The sequence below is a fragment of the Somniosus microcephalus genome, chromosome 18, assembly GCF_052327205.1.
Source record: "Somniosus microcephalus isolate GS21.2 chromosome 18, FLI_Smic_1.0, whole genome shotgun sequence".
NCBI lineage: Eukaryota > Metazoa > Chordata > Chondrichthyes > Squaliformes > Somniosidae > Somniosus > Somniosus microcephalus.
The window spans coordinates 48,422,118-48,427,926 of record NC_141004.1 but is presented as its reverse complement, the minus strand read 5'-3'; the positions used below and the strand labels follow the sequence as shown (position 1 = coordinate 48,427,926).

At 41.9% G+C, this 5,809-nt stretch overlaps 1 pseudogene; it reads left to right on the top strand.

Moving 5' to 3' along the window:
• The first annotated feature begins 5,436 nt into the window (after positions 1-5,436).
• LOC147105263 (U6 spliceosomal RNA) lies at positions 5,437-5,534 on the top strand (annotated as a pseudogene).
• Positions 5,535-5,809: the final 275 nt, after the last annotated feature.

The following is a 5,809-nucleotide window of genomic DNA, read 5'->3' as shown; positions in this document are numbered from 1 at the left end:
GTGAAGGGCTGGCATTATTGGTAAATGGTGAAGGATTGGCATTATTGGTAAATGGTGAAGGGCTGGCATTATTGGTAAATGGTGAAGGATTGGCATTATTGGTAAATGGTGAAGGACTGGCATTATTGGTAAATGGTGAAGGATTGGCATTATTGGTAAATTTAGATTTAAGAACTCAGAGTGCGGATCTGACAGCAGAAGGAAACTAAAACAATATGGATCAAAATTAGTAATAGTGACAGATAATAACTGACAACTCATATCTTGAGCTGAACATATCGATAATGAACAATTTAGACAACTAAAAGAGCCTGCAAGAAATTGTAATGTGATAATTGTGGGCAAATTCAATATCCTAGCAACAAAGTGCAGAGAAAAAAAAACAGGACGGTGGGAGCGAGTATAGAAAACTCCTATTTCAAAGTTGCCTAATTGAAATTATCTGTAAATTCAAATTAAAATTTGGGGAAAAAAATCTTCTTGTAAGGTCTTACTAAAATTGCTTAATTCAAACTGCTGGATAATTTGATTTTTCAAACAAAAAAACTTTAAGATAATAGTAGATTGTACTGACAATAAATTAATAGTAGATTGTACTGACAATTTTGAGATAAAGAAAGAACTGGCATTTATATAGTGCCTTTCATGACCTCAGGATGTCTCAAAGCGCTTGACAGCTACTGAAACACTTTTGAAGCATAGTCACTGTTGTAATGCAGGGAAAATATTACATTACAATCGATAACCAGTGACTAAATAATTAGAAAATGTTATACTAGAACAGGTAAGTAGCCTGAAAATAGGTGATTACTTGAATTTCAATGATGATTCTAAGGTTAATTGGATATAGTAATTTGCACCAAGTCAAAAAATATGATTGTGCAAGACCTTAGACCAGCAAACTATGGAGCTATGGGAAGCTCCAGGAAACATTAAGCTGGGTGCTGAACAACGAAATAAGGAAAAATGGATGGTTTAAAAGACTGTTAGGGGATTTTAAGAGCCCACCTTTCTGAGGAGGAACAATAGCAAGACTATAATGGGTAAACAGCTAGATAAAAATCTAACCTAAAAGGTCTAACACAAATATTTTAAAAGGTATACAGAGAAACAAAGAATAATGACATAGGAAGGCTTATTAAAATGATGTTTTGAACCACTAGTGACCACATCCTAATATATGCTTGAGAGGATGTGAAAGATGTGCCTTCAAGAGGGAGCTGGACCGGTTCTTGGCTGGGGCAGAGATCCCATCATATAGAAGGTACGTGGATTAACAGATAACGTACGCATGGTCAGTGTGATCTCCTGGACTGGTTTTCATTTGCCTGAGGGGGATAGAGAAGAATTTTCCAGAGTTCCCCCCCACCCTCTTATTGACCCTGGGAGTTTTTTCTTGTTTTTTTTCCCCCTCCCAGGAGATTACATGGCTGCATTGGAGGGGGTAGGAAGTGTCTAGTCATGTTGCTAGTCATGATATTCCAAACATCTTGAATGTGGGGCAGGCTAGGTGGATCAGCTGGTCTTTTCCTGCCTGTCATTTTCATATGTTTTTATGTTCTGCCCCTTCTCACACTATCCTTGGATGCTTGGCTATAATTTTGAACAAAATTAAAATGATCACTGGCCTCATGGTTGAACCCAATCCACTTCACTTCCACTGGAGTTCCTACTGGAATCCCTTTTGAGTTCTAATACACAATACTTGATTGACCTTATTTGCTGTGTGTTGATGTATGCCTTTTGGGATCTGTGTTACACCTGTATTATAGTTGACATAATTTATTCTCCTCACTTCAACTTGGCAAAGTTCATATTGATGTGGGACCTTTTCCTTCTCTGAATGGCTTTGTTGACCTTTTGAGTTAAATGTGTAGGTGTCTCACCTTTTAAAAAAAAAAAATTAAACCCCACTCTACAAGATTCCCAATCTCTGTTTCTCAATTTAGAATGCGTTCTGCCCTCCGTCCCCATTCCTTCCAAGAGTAGTTGTTGTTCCAGATTTCATGGGTCTGCTATATATTCTTAGGTTGAGTGTCACCGTCAATTGTGCAAGTGGATCTCATATCCCCTATGATCTGAAGAGCACTTTTGCTGCATAATATCCAGTTAAACAAGAGTGACCTGGGAATCATAACATAGACCCTGTGTTGTGTCGACTGGATACTATGATCTCACAGGTGCCATCATGCATTCTCTTGTCATTTTGCAAGGCATATTGAAAAGCTTTCTAGTGAGATAAAGCGGACTGAAAACTAATAAACATGTTTAGTTTACATGAAATATATGAACAAAATATCGTTTTCCAGTGAGAATCAAACAATTCCCTACCACTCGTACCATAAAATAACAGACCGTGCAATTCTGTCTCTTATCAGGTAAAATCACTTACAAGTTACCTGTCCTTGTAAGTAACTGACACTAACTTTTGTTAACAAGCAGTGTAGATTCACTCTGCTGTACGCAAGACAATGGCCGCGATTTCGCCTACTGGGGCGGGCCAAGGCAGGTGGCGGTCTGTGACCCCACTCCCTGATTGGGCTTGTTAAGCCCGCCCTGCGAGGTTCCCAGCCAATTAAAAGGAAGCGGGTCTGATGACATCATTTGGTGACGTGTCATCAGCCAGTTTCCTTAAAGGGACCATGTCCACATTAATTTTGACAGTTGTGCTGTCAGTGTTCTACAGCATTGAGATGCTGCAAATACTGACAAGCACTGCATAGAGGTGCACGGCTGCACCCAGGCTCTCCCATGGCTCCCTCCATATGTTTTCCTTCCAATGTGCGGAAGACACCTCCCCAGGACACCAACGCAGCCTGGTTGCACATTGTACAGGAGGGCACAAGCAAGGGTCATCAGGAGGACCAGGCTGCAGTGGCGCAAACTTTTCAATGATCTCAGTAGATCATGAAACGTTACTGCAAAGCCACACTCAACCTCATCCTGCTGTGCCATTCATCACATCCCCATCACTCTTGTCTTCCCGAACCTACTCCTGCACATCCTTACTCACACCAACTTACCTTGCACCTCCACCCATCCCTCTCTATCTACATTATCACTTCCCAATCTCACTAGCCATCCCTCACACTCACCCTTGTCCAATCATACCAACTAACACACAAAAGTAGGCACTTGGGTCTTTTAGCCAATGTTCATGTGAAGTTTCTGTTAATGTGTTATCAAACATTAAAATCTTTATTTTCAACATTTTGCCTCCTTGCACAGATTTGTGTGCACCTTTGGAAGTGGCTTAGTGAGTTGTAGTGAATGGTGAGGCATAACGGTATCCCTCGCAATGGTGATTAGTGTGAAAGGAATGGCTTGGGCATTGTAGAGATGCTTTATGGTGCTGTTGTGGGGTGGTGCCAACCTGGTGCATCATGTGGTAGCCAGGGAGTACAGCGTCAAATGAAGTAAATCTGGCCATGGTAAAGCCATCCCTAGCCTCCCAATGTGGTCAGGTGCTGATGTCCTCTGTCCTGTGCAGCATCAGGTGATTGCGGAGAAGGTTGGTGTTGTTGTTGGTACTGCTGGTGTGCCTGGTGATGTTGGTGTTGGGGCTGATCGTGGTGGGATTCTGAGGACCAAGGTGAGATTTTCTGAAGGGCATTGATGCTGATGGAATAGATGGCAGCTGGAGTGGAGATGACAGAAGCAATGTCAATGGTGAGAGAGGTTGTTCCAAGGAGGTGGCAGTGGATAGAGAGTTTTCTCTAAACACGTCCAAACTGCATAAAGCTCAAAAGTGTGTTCCAATCCTGAAGGCTCCAGCTTCTAACATTGGAAAGTGAACAGCTGTGTAATGGTAGCTTTTATACCACTTTTCATCTGTCACATATTCAGAGCAATGGAGAGTCATTTAAAGCCCGACCTACTTACCTGACATGATCACCGAGCGCTGTGAAACTCATCAAAAAGCTGGATAAATGGTAAGTAGATGGTAAAATGCTATTTAAGTACCTTTTACCAACCTCTTAACTATTTCAATTGGCTCACCCGTCACTTAGTGTCGGGTCTGTACAGCGCAGGCAGACCCGACACTTGGGAAACTGACATGGAGGCGGGTTCACAGCGAGCTCCCGATCCGCTGTCAATCTTTTAGATTTTGACAGCGGACCCGCCTCGGAATCCACTCTCTTAAGCGCCGGCAAGATTTCGGCCAATGTGTACGATTCTGACTGACCCACACTCGGAGAGCAAGATCTTTTTATGTCTTTCACTGCCTCAGACTGCCCCTCCAGGGGGAAGAGAAAAAACAAACCGTCTTCTCATCTCTCCCTCACCTCTGGATATTGTGGATTTGTTTACCGAGTTACCACCTTTAATGAAAAGCTGCCCCGTTGGTGTGGAAGTTTGCTGCACCGGTATGCCTAATCAGCAAAGCCCCCTGCCAGGTATATTGAATGAGAACCCATTCTATAATAATAGCATGAACTGCCTAGGACCAAGCATTACATTATCGCAAAACTATTGTAATATACAAAAGTAAACAGGCTATGCTGGCTACAAAGGTTGTCCCATCTGATATTCCACCCTAATCAATATTCTAGATAGCTTGTGCATCTCTTGGAGTTAGCCATATGTGAGCTGCAGCTGACATTATATCAATAACATAACATAAATTAAAACCATCTATTTCAGGCTGAATAGATAAACGTCACAAATTTTTTGGTTGGGGTTGTTTCTTCATTTCCTTGCAAGAAAGAAAGATTTGCATTTATATAGCACCTTTCGCGACCACCAGACGTCTCAAAGCGCTTTATAGCCATGAAGTACTTTTGGAGTGTCGTCACTGTTGTAATGTGGGAAACGCGGCAGTCAAGTTGCGCACAGCAAGCTCCCACAAACAGCAATATGATAATGACCAGATAATCTGTTCTTGTTATGTTGTTTGAGGGATCAATATTGGCCAGGGCAGCAGGGATGACTCCCCTGCACTTCTTCAAAATAATGCGATGGGATCTTTTACGTCTATCCGAGAGTGCAGTTGGGGCTTCGGTTTAATGTCTCATCCGAAAGACGGCACCTCCGACAGTGCAGCGGTCCCTCAGCACTGGGGTGGGACTTGAACCCACAACCTTCTGACTCAGAAGCGAGAGTACTACCCACTGAGCCACAGCTGACTTTGTGAAAATGGGCTTCTATTCTTCACATTTTATTAAACAATCATTCCGTTCTTCTTCTTTCAGGTCCTTCCTTTAGTGTCCCACAATCTTACTGTGATCTACAGTTATATTTATCCAAGTTCATTCTACGGCAAGCTTCATAATAAATATTAATATGTTTGTACCTTGACTGCTATTTTGGTAACTGTTTCACTGCTTCCCGTTTGGATTTATAATTTATCTGTTATGATTGGCTTTTTGCCATCTGTATTTTCTTTTATTATTGCAAAATTTCTACAAGAGTTGTAAAAACGCATTTGAGGACACTTTGAGTTAACTTCAACAGGTCATTAGGATGAGAGAGAGAGATTAGTGTAGCTCCTGTGCAAGAATGACATGCAAATTCATGAAGCATTACAATTTTTTTGTTAAGATATCAACGATTGGCTTGGGCCTTTCTTATGAAGGTTCCCATGAACTTCAGCTTCTGTGCACTTGGACGTTGTTTTGAAGAACAAGAAATGGACAGCAAGCTCATTAGAAGGTGTCAGTGGTAAAGGTAATTTCAAAGAAACACTGTTGCAGCACGTCATCCAGGGAGAGCTCCTCGTGGATGTGAGGCATCAACCGAGCAGGAAAGGCAAGCAGTAAATTTAAAAGGGTGCCACCTGCCAGAAGAAAATTTTAAAGAGGAACATTAA